Source organism: Desmodus rotundus, chromosome 3 (assembly GCF_022682495.2).
Source record: "Desmodus rotundus isolate HL8 chromosome 3, HLdesRot8A.1, whole genome shotgun sequence".
Classification (NCBI taxonomy): Eukaryota; Metazoa; Chordata; class Mammalia; order Chiroptera; family Phyllostomidae; genus Desmodus; species Desmodus rotundus.
This window is the reverse complement of record NC_071389.1, coordinates 124332091-124340594: the sequence shown is the minus strand read 5'-3', so window position 1 is coordinate 124340594 and position 8504 is coordinate 124332091. Positions and strand designations below refer to the sequence as shown.

General features: G+C 40.8%; 1 pseudogene; it reads right to left on the bottom strand.

Annotated features, from left to right (window-relative positions):
- Nucleotides 1–365: 365 nt before the first annotated feature.
- Nucleotides 366–6782, bottom strand: LOC112308416 (MSL complex subunit 3 pseudogene; annotated as a pseudogene).
- Between the last annotated feature and the right edge of the window lie 1722 nt (nt 6783–8504).

Sequence of the window (8504 nt, the reverse complement as noted above, 5' to 3'; positions counted from 1 at the left end):
GTGCTAATAAATAGCTAAAAAATGTGGTTGTTGCAATAACTCCAAAGTCCAATGGGAACAGAGCTGCTCTTTCCCCGCTGTTACAGATGAGTGTACAGTGGCTAGGGTGAGGTGTTGAGACTGCTCAGGTACAGATGGAGTACTCTTTAACAGAAATAACTACAATATGTAACAACTCAAATAAAGAGGCCTGCATCTGTAAAGCCCCCCTGGGATAGACATTGCATATCCCCTCATTTCCCCAGTTCTCCACCAGGGACCTAGCCTGCAAAGCTTCCCAGAGAAGCTCTTCCAGAGCCCTGGAAACTTGAATAAATCACCTTGTGATTGATTCTTAATGCCTCACAGGCAGTGGCCTAGGCAGACTAGAGAAAGAAGTCGTCATGTTACTCTGCTAAAAACCTCAGAAAGCAATCAAACTGCTCTAGTAAAGCCTTCAGATTCTTCTCAGAAAAAAAAGACATCTTTCCAAGGATTTCTGGAATTTTCACTAACAATCGTATCACTTTGCCCTGTCAGTGTACGAGGGTAGAGGTCACCAGGAGTGTGACTGTCAGGTACAAGTTTCCAAGACAGGACCTCATTTGTTTCATTACTTCTCCTGCCTTCATATCTGGCAAACGCCACTCTCCTTTCCTTGCTAGGGGTCACAGGAAGAGGTGAGGATGACATGTTTCACAGAAGTGGCTCCTAGGTGCAGGAACAGTCAGGGCATGCTGGCCTAGGTGTCCTGCTGCAGGCTCTCGGGCTGAGGCATGGTGCTGCTCTCAGACAGCATGTGGCTGTTGGCAGAGTGGTGTGAGGGCCACCTCAGAGACTGCAAGGCTCAGTTTTCGTGCCTTTTGAGGGTGGCCAGTTCACCTGTGGTCGCCTGACTCTCCATGGAACGTGTTGTGAATGGATTCCTCAAAGTAGGCTTGGAGAGAAGTCCTCCTGGTTCTTTTAATTTTTTTTCTTGTATTATTTTATTTATTTATTTTTTATTGTTGTTCAAGTACAGTTTTCTGTCTTTTCCTCCCACCCCAGCCCTCCCCACCTACCTTCCGTTTCCACCCCACCCCTGTTAATTGTCCATGTGTCCTTTATAATTGTTCCAGCAAACCCTTCACCCTATTCCTCTGAAATTCCTTCCCCTTTCCCCTCTGGTCACTGTCAGCCTGTTCTCAATTTCAATGTCTTTGGTTATATTTTGCTTCTCTGTTTGTTTTGTTGATTAGGTTCCTGTTAAAGGTGAGATCATATGGTGTTTGTCTTTCACTGCCTGGCTTATTTCACTTAGCATAATGCTCTCCGGTTCCATCCATGCTGTCACAAAGAGTATAAGCTCCTTCTTTCTCTCTGCTGCATAGAATTCCATTGTGTAAATGTACCATAGTTTTTTGATCCACTCATTTGCTGATGGACAGTTAGGTTGCTTCCAGCACTTGGCTATTGTAAATTGTGCTACTATGAACATTGGGGTGCATAGGTTCTTTTGGATTGGTGTTTTGGGGTTCTCAAGATATAATCCTAGCAGTGGAATTGACAGGTCAAAAGGCAGTTCCATTTTTAGTTTTCTGAAGAAATTCCATATTGTTTTCCACAGTGGCTGTACTAGCCTGCATTCCCACCAACAGTGCACTAGGGTTCCCTTTTCTCCACAACTTCTCCTACACTTGTTGTTTGTTGCTTTGTTTATGATGGCCATTCTGACTGGTGTGAGGTGGTATCTCATTGTGGTTTTAATTTGCATCTCTCTGATGGTAGTGATGGTGAGCATCCTTTGATATGCCTCTGGGCCCTCTGCATGTCCTCATTGCAGAAGTATCTGTTCAGGTCCTTTGCCCATTTTTTAATTGGATTGCTTGTTATCTTAGAGCGGAGACGTGTGAGTTCTTTATATATTTTGGAGATTAAATCCTTGTCTGAGGTAATATTGGCAAATACGTTTTCCCAAACGGTTGGTCCTCTTTTCATTTTAAAGCTGTTTTCTTTAGCCATGCAGAAGCTTTTTATTTTGATGAGATCCCATTTGTTTATTCTTTCCTTTTTGTCCCTTGCTGTACAGGACGTATCAGTGAAAATACTGTTGCATGAAATATCTGAAATTTCCCTGCCTATGTTCTCTTCTAGGACTTTAATGGTGTCACAACTTATATTTAAATCTTTTATCCACCTTGAATTTATTTTTGTGTATGGTGTAAGTTGGTGCTCGAGTTTCATATTTATTTGAGATGTTTCTATTCTTTTTAGGTTTGTCTGTATTGCTATGAACTTCCCTCTCAGGACTGCCTGTGCTGTGTCACATAGGTTTTGGATTTTTGTGAGTTTATTTTCATTTTTTTACAGAAACTTTTTGATTTCTTCCCTAATATCATTCTTGACCCATTCATTGTTTAATAGCATGCTGTTTAGTCTCCATGATTTTGAGTGTTTTGGGGTTTTTTTCTTGGGATTTGTTTCTAGTTTCAGTCCCTTGTTGTCAGAGAAAATGCTTGATATGATTTCAATTTTCTTGAACTTGTTGAGGCTTATTTTGTGTCCTATCATGTGGTCTATCTTTGAAAATGTCCCATGTGCATTTGAAAGGAATGTGTATTTTGCTTCTTTGGGATGAAAGGCTCTATATATATATCAGTTAAGTCCATTTCATCTAGGGCGTTGTTCAATGCCACAACATCTTTGTTGATATTTTGTTTGGAAGATCTGTCCATCTTTGACAGTGGGGTGTTAAAATCCCCTACTATAATTGTGTTGCTGTCAATATCTTTCTTGAAGTGCTCCAAGATTTTCTTTATGTATTTGGGTGCTCCTATATTGGGTGCACGTATATTTACAATGTTTTTGTTTTCCTGGTGGATTCTTCCCTTGAATATTATGAAGTGACCTTCTGGGTCTCTCTTTATGGCCCTTCTTTTGAAGTCTATTTTGTCTGATATGAGTATTGCTACCGCTTCTTTTTTTTCCTATCCATTCGCTTGGAAAATTTGTTTCCAGCCCTTCACTTTCAGTCTATGTAGGTCTTCTGTCCTGAAGTGGGTCTCTTATAGGCAGCATACGTGTGGGTCATGTTTTCTTAACCATTCCACTATTCTATATCTTTTGATTGGAGCATTTAATCCATTTACATATAAGGTTATCATTGATAGGTACTTATTCACTGCCATTTTTTCATACCTGTGTTCCTCTCCCCCCCACACTCCCTCTCTCTGTCTCTCTCTTTTCCTTCCTTTTCTTAAAGCAGTCCTTTTAGCATCTCTTATAGAGCAGGTTTGGTGCAGGTGTATTCTTTTAGACTTGTTTTTTCTGGGAAGCTCCTTATTTGACCTTTTATCTTGATTGAGAGCTTTGCTGGGTAAAGTAGCCTTGGTTGCAGGCCTCTGGTTCTCATTACTTGGAATATTTCTTGCCATTCTCTTCTGGCTTGGAGCGTTTCCATTGAGAAGTCAGTTGCTAACCTTATTGGGGCTCCCTTGTATGTTACTTCCTGTTTCTCCCTTGCTGCCTTTAAGATTCTCTCTTTGTCTTGGAATTTTTCCATTTTAATTATGATGCATCTTGCACTGGGCCTCTTTGGGTTCCTCTTGCTTGGGACTCTCTGTGTTTCCTGGATTTGTGTGATTTTTTTCTCTCATCAAATTAGGGAAGTTTTCCATTATTACTTTTTCAAACAGGTTTTCTATCCCTTGCTCTTCTTCTCCTCCTTCTGGTATCCTTATTATATGGATATTATTACTTTTCATGTTGTCCCGCATTTCCCTTAACCCCTTTTCATTCTTTCTGAGCCTCTTTTCCTTTTATTGCTCATTCTGGGTGTTTTTTTTTTTCTACCTTGTCTTCCAGCTCACTGATTTGATCCTCTGCTTCATTGAGCCTGCTTTTGATTACTTTTACTGTGTTCTTCAGTTCAGAAGTTGTATTCTTCATTTCCTGTTGGCCCTTGTTGATAGTTTCTATTTCCTTTTTCATGTTGATATAGTTTGCAGTGAGTTCATTGTAGTTTCCCTATAGTTTCTGGTAATTCTCTGTGAGCTTATTGAGCTTCCTCTAACCATTGCTTTGAACTCAGTATCTGATAGTTGACTTGCCTCTATTTCATTTAGCATTCTTTCTGAGGTTTCCTCTTATCCTTTTATTTGGGGAGTGTTTCTTTATCTTCCCATTGTTTGTGAGACTCTTCTTGTTAACCTCTGCTGCTTAAATTGATCTGTTCTGACTCCCTGGGTTTCTGCTGTGAACTTCTATGGTAGAAGACCCATGAGATTCAGTGGTGCAGTCTCCTTAATCTCCTGAGCTTGCTGGTCTTGGGCTGTCGTTTATGTTGGCTCTCTGCATGTCTTTGGGTTTTGATTATTGTTGAGTCTTTCTTCTGTGGGTCCTTCATTCCACCTGGTTAACTGAGGGTCACTCCATCCACCATGTCTTATATTCTGTTGTGCAGGTGTGGACAAGTTATGGTGGAGCTGATTCTTCTCTGTGTACAAGGTTTTGAGGCTTTTCTTTCACTCTTGTTCAGTTGTTTGTTGTGGGTAATTTCTCCACCATTTAGTTGTATTTCCAGAACAGTCCTGGATTGAGGTTAGTGTGGCTTCCACTCCCTCCTTCACCTTCTTCCGTTGTTATCTGTTGGTGGTTCCTTTGTTGGTTGGTTTCCTTTTCCAGCAGGTGTACTGGTTTTCACCACTCCTACCTTGCAAGTTCTCTGGAGTAGTAAAGTGAAATTTGTCTCACTGTCTCAGCTGTTGGAATGACCCCTCTTTGGGTCTAACTCTGGTCTTTTCACAGCTCCAGGTTTTATTTTCTCACCTGTGGGAAAAGAAAAAAAAATGGAAGGAAGAAGGAATAAAAAAGGAAAGGGAGGAAGGAAGAAGGAGTAAAAAAGAAGAGTAGGAAAGAAAGGAAGAAGGAATTTAAAAATATAAATTTAAATTAAAAAAAAAGAAAGAGGGAAGAAAGAATAAAAAAGGAAAGGAAGGAAGGGTGGAAGAAGGAATTAAAAAAAAAAAAAAAAAAGGCTTCTGCTGGCTTTAAACTGGTTAGGCCAGTTCTGCTGGTCTTCCTGGTTGCTTCCGGCTGAGGGATTGGTTTCACTTTTCTCCCTTCCTGAGCCTCACTCTTCACTGTTGTCCAGCCTGCAGCCCAGTTCCTCAGGACCCTTCTGCGCCCAGCCTTGGCCTTTAGTCCATCAGTTGTGCTGTCCTTGATGTGCACTAATTAGGGGCAACTCACAAACCACGTTCTTGCTATTTGCTGTCTTAGATGCTAGGGACTCTCAGCACCCCTTCAGGGTAGTTCAGCCCCCTATTGAGTCAAATCTTTCTGGGGACTGCTGACTCCCTGAGCCCTGCAGCTCCCTTCTGTGAGGCATTTCCACCTTCTTCCTAGAGAGCCAGTTGGCCCTGCAGGTCTCTGGGTGCAGCTGCCTGGGCTGGGGGGGTAGGGGCGTAGGAGGCGGCTGCTGCGGAGAATTCCCCAAACAGCCACTGAGTGCCTATTTTTTCTCTTTTTCTTTTTGGGAAATTCCTCCTACTCAAGCCCACAGGTCCAAACAAGCACCTGGCCTCTCACACAGCCCAGCCTGGGTCTCTCCCAAGAATCTTGCAGCAGACCTGGCAAGCACCCGGCTTGGGGCTGCAGCCACCCTAGTCCTGGCACTGGTCCCAGGGACCTTACTGTCCTTAAGCACTCTCCTCACCATCTGATTTTTCAATGTCCTCTACAATTTTTGGTCTCCGGTCTTCATATATGCTGGGATATCATTGGCTGTTCACTCTGTTCCCCAGAAGATCAGCCTCCTCCTGGTTCTTATTAGGGTTTGTGGAACTTTTCCTTAATCAAAAGGAAAAAAAAAATGGATGATACCACCTTTTTATACTGAACTTGTTCATACAAATACAACAAAACCAACAGGAGAGTGTAATCAAAGGTTATCCTTAATAAGTCAATGTTCTTTCCTATTGGGATACTATTATAATGCACATTCATGTTGGCATATGACACTGTGACAATGACAAGGCCTGTGACTGGCTGAAAAGGTTGGTCTGGGACCAAAGTTTCACTACCAGTTTCCTCCTGTTGATAGAATAACTTGGAGACGTGTGACTGATCATACAGGTATCAGCGTGAAAGGGTTGTCGGGTAGAGAATTGAAGCTTTGTTAGACAACCGAGACATTTTTCCTGTGAACAACTTGATCGAGAACTGAATTGTTCAAGAACCAAGATGTTCAAGAACCAAGACTTCTGAGAACCGAGGTTTGACTGTATTTTCATTGGTGTATTGATACTTAGAATTTCTTTTGAGAAGTGCCCATTAAAATTTTTCTTCAATTTTCCAAAAAAAAAAAAAAAAAAGAAAAGAATAACAATCGTCCTCCAGGTTCTTCTTCAGAACTTCGGGGATGTCTGTAGTTCCTGTTCTTTCTTCCATAGTGCGTTCTTTTTGTATGCAGCTCCAGCTCTTCCTTCACTCCAACCTTTTCTTCTAGGCCACGTTCTCCGCTTACTGCTCCATCCTTGACTGCTATCATCAGGTGAAGGCCTTATTGAGTTCTCGTTTTTATCTTTTTCTTCAACAGAGAGGATTTAAAAGACAGAATCATCACCGAGCAGCGGCTTTTTCTTTCTTCCTGTGCTAAGGCAAGCTACAGTTTTTCTTGCCAATTTACACTGTAATGTCTGATTTTTACCTGGGTCATAGAGGACACGATGTTCAGCTGCCTACCTAGCCCAGCTTCTGTTCCAGCCATTAAAATGAATCAGATATTCTGGGATCTTTCTGCCTCTTTCGTCTTTCCCAACAACAAATCAGCAGTCTGGGTCAGTTGGCGCTCTATGCAGGATGAGGAGAGAGTTAACAGCGGGCTGCAGGACGCCCGGACCTCGCTGGTATCCACCAGTGCAAATCCTTGCTCTGCCACAGCCTCGCAACAGGGTACGAGCGAGGTTTCCGACTGCACTGCGCAGTAAGATGCACTGGGCCAAAGCGGAGAACCTTGTTTCTGAAGAAAGTATAACCACGAAAATAAATGTTTCAATTATTGGTCTAGGTCATTGATGGAACCAGCCTCTATATTAAGAAGTCCTTTTTTTAATTGAATTTTTCCAGTTTTATTGAGATCTAACGGACATGCACCACTATATAAGTGTAAGGCGTACACCATAATGGTTGGATTTATATACATTGGTAAATGATAACTGCAATAAGTTTAGTTAGCACCCATCATCTCATATAGATACAATAAAAGGAGAAAACAAAAAAAAGAGAAAATGTTTCTTTCTTGTATTGAGAACTCTTGGGATTTACTCTCTCAACAACTTTCACATGTATTTATATATGTATATATATGCAGCAGTGTTAGCTAGAGTCATTATGCTACACATTGCATCCCTGGTACTTACTCATCTTGAAACTGGAAGTGTGTACTTTCTACCACTGTCTTCAGTCCAGCACCTACTCCCCATCTCTGGTAATCACACTCGAGGTGTTTTATTATGCGAACTCTTCTGACTTTTAGCTTTAGAACATAAAACTTTACTAAAAGGGTAGCAGATACAGCACAGGAGTTAAGAGCATGAGTTTTGAAGCTACGGGGACTGAGATGCAGAAATGTATGTTAGAGCTCTGCCAATTCCTAGTAGAGCTCTGGGATAAATAAATACTTCACTCAGTTTTCTGATCTGCTAAATGAAGAAATAATAAAAATGTATTCTCATTTTTCACTAAAGGTAACTTTAAGAGGATTTTTTCTTTTAAAAATGTTGTCTTGTACAGGTGTGTTGTATTCTTATTACAGTACTAGAAACTGCTCTTCACATTTAATGATTAAATTGGTTTACTGGTATAATTACACATGTCTGTGCTGGTAAGAGCCAGTTTTCCCCAGGGCGTGCATGAAAAGCACAGCAGATCTGAAATTCTAATTCTTGGATTATACACAGTTAACTTGACTCTGAGCTAATCTGTCACTACTTATATGGTTATTTGTGAGGGAATAATGTACTATATAGTTTGTTGTAATAAATCAGTTAATCTGGTTTACTCAAAATGCTTAATTGAGGTAAAAATAGAAAAATACATAATCTGTTTTGTTTGGACAGCAGAGAAGAACTCACAAATGACTGAAAATGACCAAAGAGTGGGTCAACACTTGGATGAGAATCTTTGGACAATTAAGACGCAGCAAAGGGCACCATGCAGAACAGAGCAGTTCACAGAAAAGGTAGAAAATCTCAAAAAGTTAGTGGAGCATTAAAATAAAACTGAATTCCAGACTTGTTATTTTTTATTATTATTCTAATGAAGATCTACCTTCCAAAGTTTTTTCCTGCCTTAAGTTTGATTGTGGTAAAACAAATCACATCTAAAAATTGGAATGGATATGACTTTTGTCATAGGATCTCTTAAATGATGGATGTAGATATCATAGGTGGGGAACCAATCTCTCTAAGACATTTGATGATGGAAGATAAAACTATCTTGAATGTTAGGAAAGGCCCAGAAGCAGAGAACTTGTTTCAGCTTTA